Raw genomic sequence first — 10,557 nt, 5'->3', positions numbered from 1 at the left:
AACTTTTATTTCATATCAGACGATAAAAAAGGGGGGAGAGACAAACAAATTAGATAAATGATGCTGTATATATCAGCAAGGTGAATAAAAAAAGTATTAAATCACAATGTGACGATATGTGACTCTCTTAATGTAAAGTAGGTGGCAGAAGGTTTGTCCGCACACCCACTGGAAATAAGCGAGTATTGATGTTTGAATTGAATCAGAGCGAAAATTTTAGGTAAATCCTGTATTCTCTATGGATTTATGAATTTTTATACTTGAGTATACTCATATGAGAGAAACAGGAAGAACCGGCTTTAACGACTCCGGACTCCTTCTAGTAGGTAACACAGATATTAGTGCTGCAAAGACCAATAGCAGTAGGAATACTGGTGAATGAAAAATATATACACGGAAGGTGTGTTCCTTGATACTACAGTACCCAGTATTCCCAGAGGGTCACCCTTTCTGGTACTGACCAGGCCCAATGCTGCTTAGCTTCCAAGATCAGACGAGATCGGGCATATCCAGCATGGTATGACTGTAGATAGTCAAGTATATACCTATCTGCATATGGAGAAACCAATTGCTTAATAGGTTTGGGCTGGTCTGGAAAGGTATAAAGAAAATTGAACCCAGTTACTAAAAAGTATCTAGGCACTGTGTCCCAATAATTTGGGTAAAAGAAGATGTGACCGAGTGCAAGGGGAATATTCACATATGTATAGTATCAAAATGAAGCATAGGGCAGCCGGTATCCTGATGTTGACACTGGTGCCGAGTGTATTAATGTTGTCAGATATCAAATTATTTGCCCAAAATGTAGCATTCAAAATACAACCATATTGGTAGTGGGATTTTGTAAGAAACCATGAAAAAAACACACACATGAAGCAAGAGTCCTCAAGGAGGGCAAAACAAATTCTGCATGCTCACTGTTTCCCACAATTTAGTTGTGGTGATATCTGTTGAATATGTGAAAGTTTCCCTACTAATAGAGCAAAAAGGTATACATATAAATATATGCACATCCAAATATATCAGTCTGAAAATAACAAGGTAGATATAAATATCTGCATAATCCAAATAGAAATGCTAGGTAAATTGTTGTTCTAGTAATTGAAAAGATCCGTCAGTCTGAATTTAGACAGATTCAAAATAAATCAATTGCTAAATGCTTCGCAGAAATACTATGTGTTACCACATGAAAAGCATAATGATACCCATAAAGTCCAGCACACAAGCACAAAACCACAGTATAATCATTAATCAATTTGCAAGGAAAAATTATTTTACATACATAAGACCATATTTGTCATAATTTATACAGTGCAGATTAAGTGTATAGACTAGGGATGAGCGGGTTCGGTTCCTCGGAATCCGAACCCGCCCGAACTTCATGTTTTTTTACACGGGGCCGAGCGACTCGGATCTTCCCGCCTTGCTCGGTTAACCCGAGCGCGCCCGAACGTCATCATCCCGCTGTCGGATTCTCGCGAGACTCGGATTCTATATAAGGAGCCGCGCGTCGCCGCCATTTTCACACGTGCATTGAGATTCATAGGGAGAGGACGTGGCTGGCGTCCTCTCCGTTTATAGAGAAGAGAGTGAGACAGTAGAGAGAGACACAGTAGTAATTTTGGGGAGCATTAGGAGGAGTACTAGTTACTTGCTGAAGTGATAGATAGTGTGACTGTATATTATCTGACTTGTGGGGGAGACACTGACAGTGGGGAGCAGTTAGAGTCTGAGAGCAGGACTCAGGAGTACATATAACGTACAGTGCACACTTTTGCTGCCAGAGTGCCACACTGCCATTGTGACCACACTGACCACCAGTATAATATATATTGTGATTGTCTGCTTAGGAGTACTACTTGCAAGTTGCTGATAGTGTGACCAGTGACCTGACCACCAGTCACCACCAGTTTAATATAGATATATATATATATATATAATTGTATATAATATATATATAATATTGTATACCACCTACCCGTGGTTTTTTCTTTTTCTTTCTTCTTTATACATACTACTATAGTAGCTTACTGTAGCAGTCTGCGGTGCTGCTGAGCTGACTGTGTCCAGCAGGTCCGTCATCAGTCATTACATAATAAATATATATACCTGTCCGGCTGCAGTACTAGTGATATTATATATATATATATTGATTTCATCTCATTATCATCCAGTCTATATTAGCAGCAGACACAGTACGGTAGTCCACGGCTGTAGCTACCTCTGTGTCGGCAGTCGCTCGTCCATCCATAATTGTATACCACCTACCCGTGGTTTTTTTTTTCTTTCTTCTTTATACATACTACTATAGTAGCTTACTGTAGCAGTCTGCGGTGCTGCTGAGCTGACAGTGTCCAGCAGGTCCGTCATCAGTCATTACATAATAAATATATATACCTGTCCGGCTGCAGTACTAGTGATATTATATATATATATATTGATTTCATCTCATTATCATCCAGTCTATATTAGCAGCAGACACAGTACGGTAGTCCACGGCTGTAGCTACCTCTGTGTCGGCAGTCGCTCGTCCATCCATAATTGTATACCACCTACCCGTGTTTTTTTCTTTTTTCTTTCTTCTTTATACATACTACTATAGTAGCTTACTGTAGCAGTCTGCGGTGCTGCTGAGCTGACTGTGTCCAGCAGGTCCGTCATCAGTCATTACATAATAAATATATATACCTGTCCGGCTGCAGTACTAGTGATATTATATATATATATATATTAATTTCATCTCCTTATCATCCAGTCTATATTAGCAGCAGACACAGTACGGTAGTCCACGGCTGTAGCTACCTCTGTGTCGGCAGTCGCTCGTCCATCCATAATTGTATACCACCTACCCGTGGTTTTTTTTTTTCTTTCTTCTTTATACATACTACTATAGTAGCTTACTGTAGCAGTCTGCGGTGCTGCTGAGCTGACTGTGTCCAGCAGGTCCGTCATCAGTCATTACATAATAAATATATATACCTGTCCGGCTGCAGTACTAGTGATATTATATATATATATATTAATTTCATCTCCTTATCATCCAGTCTATATTAGCAGCAGACACAGTACGGTAGTCCACGGCTGTAGCTACCTCTGTGTCGGCAGTCGCTCGTCCATCCATAATTGTATACCACCTACCCGTGGTTTTTTTTTTTCTTTCTTCTTTATACATACTACTATAGTAGCTTACTGTAGCAGTCTGCGGTGCTGCTGAGCTGACAGTGTCCAGCAGGTCCGTCATCAGTCATTACATAATAAATATATATACCTGTCCGGCTGCAGTACTAGTGATATTATATATATATATATATATATATATATATATTAATTTAATCTCCTTATCATCCAGTCTATATTAGCAGCAGACACAGTACGGTAGTCCACGGCTGTAGCTACCTCTGTGTCGGCAGTCGCTCGTCCATCCATAAGTATACTAGTATCCATTGATCTCCATTGTTTACCTGAGGTGCCTTTTAGTTGTGCCTATTAAAATATGGAGAACAAAAATGTTGAGGTTCCAAAATTAGGGAAAGATCAAGATCCACTTCCACCTCGTGCTGAAGCTGCTGCCACTAGTCATGGCCGAGACGATGAAATGCCAGCAACGTCGTCTGCCAAGGCCGATGCCCAATGTCATAGTACAGAGCATGTAAAATCCAAAACACCAAATATCAGTAAAAAAAGGACTCCAAAATCTAAAATAAAATTGTCGGAGGAGAAGCGTAAACTTGCCAATATGCCATTTACCACACGGAGTGGCAAGGAACGGCTGAGGCCCTGGCCTATGTTCATGGCTAGTGGTTCAGCTTCACATGAGGATGGAAGCACTCAGCCTCTCGCTAGAAAACTGAAAAGACTCAAGCTGGCAAAAGCACCGCAAAGAACTGTGCGTTCTTCGAAATCCCAAATCCACAAGGAGAGTCCAATTGTGTCGGTTGCGATGCCTGACCTTCCCAACACTGGACGTGAAGAGCATGCGCCTTCCACCATTTGCACGCCCCCTGCAAGTGCTGGAAGGAGCACCCGCAGTCCAGTTCCTGATAGTCAGATTGAAGATGTCAGTGTTGAAGTACACCAGGATGAGGAGGATATGGGTGTTGCTGGCGCTGGGGAGGAAATTGACAAGGAGGATTCTGATGGTGAGGTGGTTTGTTTAAGTCAGGCACCCGGGGAGACACCTGTTGTCCGTGGGAGGAATAGGGCCGTTGACATGCCTGGTGAAAATACCAAAAAAATCAGCTCTTCGGTGTGGAAGTATTTCACCAGAAATGCGGACAACATTTGTCAAGCCGTGTGTTGCCTTTGTCAAGCTGTAATAAGTAGGGGTAAGGACGTTAACCACCTCGGAACATCCTCCCTTATACGTCACCTGCGGCGCATTCATAATAAGTCAGTGACAAGTTCAAAAACTTTGGGCGACAGCGGAAGCAGTCCACTGACCAGTAAATCCCTTCCTCTTGTAACCAAGCTCACGCAAACCACCCCACCAACTCCCTCAGTGTCAATTTCCTCCTTCCCCAGGAATGCCAATAGTCCTGCATGCCATGTCACTGGCAATTCTGACGAGTCCTCTCCTGCCTGGGATTCCTCCGATGCATCCTTGCGTGTAACGCCTACTGCTGCTGGCGCTGCTGTTGTTGCTGCTGGGAGTCGATGGTCATCCCAGAGGGGAAGTCGTAAGCCCACTTTTACTACTTCCACCAAGCAATTGACTGTCCAACAGTCCTTTGCTAGGAAGATGAAATATCACAGCAGTCATCCTGTTGCAAAGCGGATAACTGAGGCCTTGACAACTATGTTGGTGTTAGACGTGCGTCCGGTATCCGCCGTTAGTTCACAGGGAACTAGACAATTTCTTGAGGCAGTGTGCCCCCGTTACCAAATACCATCTAGGTTCCACTTCTCTAGGCAGGCGATACCGAGAATGTACACGGACGTCAGAAAAAGACTCACCAGTGTCCTAAAAAATGCAGTTGTACCCAATGTCCACTTAACCACGGACATGTGGACAAGTGGAGCAGGGCAGGGTCAGGACTATATGACTGTGACAGCCCACTGGGTAGATGTATGGACTCCCGCCGCAAGAACAGCAGCGGCGGCACCAGTAGCAGCATCTCGCAAACGCCAACTCTTTCCTAGGCAGGCTACGCTTTGTATCACCGGTTTCCAGAATACGCACACAGCTGAAAACCTCTTACGGCAACTGAGGAAGATCATCGCGGAATGGCTTACCCCAATTGGACTCTCCTGTGGATTTGTGGCATCGGACAACGCCAGCAATATTGTGTGTGCATTAAATATGGGCAAATTCCAGCACGTCCCATGTTTTGCACATACCTTGAATTTGGTGGTGCAGAATTTTTTTTAAAACGACAGGGGCGTGCAAGAGATGCTGTCGGTGGCCAGAAGAATTGCGGGACACTTTCGGCGTACAGGCACCACGTACAGAAGACTGGAGCACCACCAAAAACGCCTGAACCTGCCCTGCCATCATCTGAAGCAAGAAGTGGTAACGAGGTGGAATTCAACCCTCTATATGCTTCAGAGGTTGGAGGAGCAGCAAAAGGCCATTCAAGCCTATACAATTGAGCACGATATAGGAGGTGGAATGTACCTGTCTCAAGCGCAGTGGAGAATGATTTCAACGTTGTGCAAGGTTCTGCAACCTTTTGAACTTGCCACACGTGAAGTCAGTTCAGACACTGCCAGCCTGAGTCAGGTCATTCCCCTCATCAGGCTTTTGCAGAAGAAGCTGGAGGCATTGAAGGAGGAGCTAAAAGGGAGCGATTCCGCTAGGCATGTGGGACTTGTGGATGGAGCCCTTAATTCGCTTAACAAGGATTCACGGGTGGTCAATCTGTTGAAATCAGAGCACTACATTTTGGCCACCGTGCTCGATCCTAGATTTAAAACCTACCTTGGATCTCTCTTTCCGGCAGACACAAGTCTGCTGGGGTTCAAAGACCTGCTGGTGACAAAATTGTCAAGTCAAGCGGAACGCGACCTGTCAACATCTCCTCCTTCACATTCTCCCGCAACTGGGGGTGCGAGGAAAAGGCTCAGAATTCCGAGCCCACCCGCTGGCGGTGATGCAGGGCAGTCTGGAGCGACTGCTGATGCTGACATCTGGTCCGGACTGAAGGACCTGACAACGATTACGGACATGTCGTCTACTGTCACTGCATATGATTCTCTCACCATTGAAAGAATGGTGGAGGATTATATGAGTGACCGCATCCAAGTAGGCACGTCAGACAGTCCGTACTTATACTGGCAGGAAAAAGAGGCAATTTGGAGGCCCTTGCACAAACTGGCTTTATTCTACCTAAGTTGCCCTCCCACAAGTGTGTACTCCGAAAGAGTGTTTAGTGCCGCCGCTCACCTTGTCAGCAATCTGCGTACGAGGTTACTTCCAGAAAATGTGGAGAAGATGATGTTCATTAAAATGAATTATAATCAATTCCTCCGTGGAGACATTGACCAGCAGCAATTGCCTCCACAAAGTACACAGGGAGCTGAGATGGTGGATTCCAGTGGGGACGAATTGATAATCTGTGAGGAGCGGGATGTACACAGTGATATATCGGAGGATGATGATGAGGTGGACATCTTGCCTCTGTAGAGCCAGTTTGTGCAAGGAGAGATTAATTGCTTCTTTTTCGGTGGGGGTCCAAACCAACCCGTCATTTCAGTCACAGTCGTGTGGCAGACCCTGTCACTGAAATGATGGGTTGGTTAAAGTGTGCATGTCCTGTTTATACAACATAAGGGTGGGTGGGAGGGCCCAAGGACAATTCCATCTTGCACCTCTTTTTTTTTCATTTTTATTTGCGTCATGTGCTGTTTGGGGAGTGTTTTTTGGAAGGGCCATCCTGCGTGACACTGCAGTGCCACTCCTAGATGGGCCAGGTGTTTGTGTCGGCCACTAGGGTCGCTTAGCTCACTCACACAGCTACCTCATTGCGCCTCTTTTTTTCTTCTTTGCGTCATGTGCTGTTTGGGGAGTGTTTTTTGGAAGGGCCATCCTGCGTGACACTGCAGTGCCACTCCTAGATGGGCCAGGTGTTTGTGTCGGCCACTAGGGTCGCTTAGCTTACTCACACAGCTACCTCATTGCGCCTCTTTTTTTCTTTGCGTCATGTGCTGTTTGGGGAGTGTTTTTTGGAAGGGCCATCCTGCGTGACACTGCAGTGCCACTCCTAGATGGGCCAGGTGTTTGTGTCGGCCACTAGGGTCGCTTAGCTTACTCACACAGCTACCTCATTGCGCCTCTTTTTTTCTTCTTTGCATCATGTGCTGTTTGGGGAGTGTTTTTTGGAAGGGCCATCCTGCGTGACACTGCAGTGCCACTCCTAGATGGGCCAGGTGTTTGTGTCGGCCACTAGGGTCGCTTAGCTTACTCACACAGCTACCTCATTGCGCCTCTTTTTTTCTTCTTTGCGTCATGTGCTGTTTGGGGAGTGTTTTTTGGAAGGGCCATCCTGCGTGACACTGCAGTGCCACTCCTAGATGGGCCAGGTGTTTGTGTCGGCCACTAGGGTCGCTTAGCTTACTCACACAGCTACCTCATTGCGCCTCTTTTTTTCTTCTTTGCGTCATGTGCTGTTTGGGGAGTGTTTTTTGGAAGGGCCATCCTGCGTGACACTGCAGTGCCACTCCTAGATGGGCCAGGTGTTTGTGTCGGCCACTAGGGTCGCTTAGCTTACTCACACAGCTACCTCATTGCGCCTCTTTTTTTCTTCTTTGCGTCATGTGCTGTTTGGGGAGTGTTTTTTGGAAGGGCCATCCTGCGTGACACTGCAGTGCCACTCCTAGATGGGCCAGGTGTTTGTGTCGGCCACTAGGGTCGCTTAGCTTAGTCATCCAGCGACCTCGGTGCAAATTTTAGGACTAAAAATAATATTGTGAGGTATTCAGAATAGACTGAAAATGAGTGGAAATTATGGTTTTTGAGGTTAATAATACTTTGGGATCAAAATGACCCCCAAATTCTATGATTTAAGCTGTTTTTTAGGGTTTTTTGAAAAAAAACACCCGAATCCAAAACACACCCGAATCCGACAAAAAAAATTCGGTGAGGTTTTGCCAAAACGCGGTCGAACCCAAAACACGGCCGCGGAACCGAACACAAAACCAAAACACAAAACCCGAAAAATTTCAAGTGCACATCCCTAGTATAGACCTTCTGTGGATTTGTTCAGATTCTCCAAAGCACTGTCCTGACTTGGCTATTTGAAGAGAGGGTTAAAAGGATGATACACGCATTACCATCTGATTGATGGTCTCTCTAAATGGTTAAATACCTGGTCTGTATAGGGGAAATCTGGAGAGACAGCCAACAATTGCTGTTTAGGTCAGGGCTTGTTGCTATGGCAACCTATCCTGTCCGTGCCATGTGCACGGAGCGGAGAATGCTCATCCCCTGTGAGTTAGAAAAACACAGAGGGATGAGGTGCCTGTAGGAGAGCCTGCCGCAAACTAATGGGGGTGGTGTGTGGTACTTGCGGTGTGCTGTGGAGTTGTCCGCCCGCCGGAGCTCCGTGACGGAGATCCCGGAAGTCGAGCGCCGGACCGGAAGTGTCGCACGTTTCGCTGGGAGGAGCTTGTTCACCTGATCGTCAGGTGAACAAGCTCCTCCCAGCGAAACGTGCGTCACTTCCGGTCCGGCGCTCGACTTCCGGGATCTCCGTCACGGAGCTCCGGCGGGCGGACTCCTCCACAGCACACCGCAAGTACAACACACCACCCCCATTAGTTTGTGGCAGGCTCTCCTACAGGCACCTCATCCCTCTGTGTTTTTCTAACTCACAGGGGATGAGCATTCTCCGCTCCGTGCACATGGCACGGACAGGATAGGTTGCCATAGCAACAAGCCCTGACCTAAACAGCAATTGTTGGCTGTCTCTCCAGATTTCCCCTATACAGACCAGGTATTTAACCATTTAGAGAGACCATCAATCAGATGGTAATGCGTGTATCATCCTTTTAACCCTCTCTTCAAATAGCCAAGTCAGGACAGTGCTTTGGAGAATCTGAACAAATCCACAGAAGGTCTATACACATAATCTGCACTGTATAAATTATGACAAATATGGTCTTATGTATGTAAAATAATTTTTCCTTGCAAATTGATTAATGATTATACTGTGGTTTTGTGCTTGTGTGCTGGACTTTATGGGTATCATTATGCTTTTCATGTGGTAACACATAGTATTTCTGCGAAGCATTTAGCAATTGATTTATTTTGAATCTGTCTAAATTCAGACTGACGGATCTTTTCAATTACTAGAACAACAATTTACCTAGCATTTCTATTTGGATTATGCAGATATTTATATCTACCTTGTTATTTTCAGACTGATATATTTGGATGTGCATATATTTATATGTATACCTTTTTGCTCTATTAGTAGGGAAACTTTCACATATTCAACAGATATCACCACAACTAAATTGTGGGAAACAGTGAGCATGCAGAATTTGTTTTGCCCTCCTTGAGGACTCTTGCTTCATGTGTGTGTTTTTTTCATGGTTTCTTACAAAATCCCACTACCAATATGGTTGTATTTTGAATGCTACATTTTGGGCAAATAATTTGATATCTGACAACATTAATACACTCGGCACCAGTGTCAACATCAGGATACCGGCTGCCCTATGCTTCATTTTGATACTATACATATGTGAATATTCCCCTTGCACTCGGTCACATCTTCTTTTACCCAAATTATTGGGACACAGTGCCTAGATACTTTTTAGTAACTGGGTTCAATTTTCTTTATACCTTTCCAGACCAGCCCAAACCTATTAAGCAATTGGTTTCTCCATATGCAGATACGTATATACTTGACTATCTACAGTCATACCATGCTGGATATGCCCGATCTCGTCTGATCTTGGAAGCTAAGCAGCATTGGGCCTGGTCAGTACCAGAAAGGGTGACCCTCTGGGAATACTGGGTACTGTAGTATCAAGGAACACACCTTCCGTGTATATATTTTTCATTCACCAGTATTCCTACTGCTATTGGTCTTTGCAGCACTAATATCTGTGTTACTTACTAGAAGGAGTCCGGAGTCGTTAAAGCCGGTTCTTCCTGTTTCTCTCATATGAATATACTCAAGTATAAAAATTCATAAATCCATAGAGAATACAGGATTTACCTAAAATTTTCGCTCTGATTCAATTCAAACATCAATACTCGCTTATTTCCAGTGGGTGTGCGGACAAACCTTCTGCCACCTACTTTACATTAAGAGAGTCACATATCGTCACATTGTGATTTAATACTTTTTTTATTCACCTTGCTGATATATACAGCATCATTTATCTAATTTGTTTGTCTCTCCCCCCTTTTTTATCGTCTGATATGAAATAAAAGTTATGTTTTATCTTTATAATTACATTTCACATCATTCCATCTTCATTACAAACTAATTTATCAAAAGTGTGCCCCAGAAAGACATCTAAACAGTCCCCTTTTTTGCTTCTTTGCAAAAAAAACCCTACAAAGTTTGTTCTGAACTTATGTCCGGGAGCACCGCCAACCCTATACTA

The 10,557-nt window shown here is 44.5% G+C and overlaps 2 pseudogenes; one reads left to right on the top strand and one right to left on the bottom strand.

Moving 5' to 3' along the window:
- Positions 1 to 412: 412 nt before the first annotated feature.
- On the bottom strand, positions 413 to 531 carry LOC134946021 (5S ribosomal RNA; annotated as a pseudogene).
- A 9,321-nt stretch (positions 532 to 9,852) lies between these two features.
- LOC134946009 (5S ribosomal RNA) lies at positions 9,853 to 9,971 on the top strand (annotated as a pseudogene).
- The last annotated feature ends 586 nt before the right edge of the window (positions 9,972 to 10,557 follow it).

Source organism: Pseudophryne corroboree, chromosome 7 (genome assembly GCF_028390025.1).
Source record: "Pseudophryne corroboree isolate aPseCor3 chromosome 7, aPseCor3.hap2, whole genome shotgun sequence".
NCBI lineage: Eukaryota > Metazoa > Chordata > Amphibia > Anura > Myobatrachidae > Pseudophryne > Pseudophryne corroboree.
Note: the sequence above shows the minus strand (reverse complement) of the source record. Positions and strands in the feature narration are given on the sequence as shown.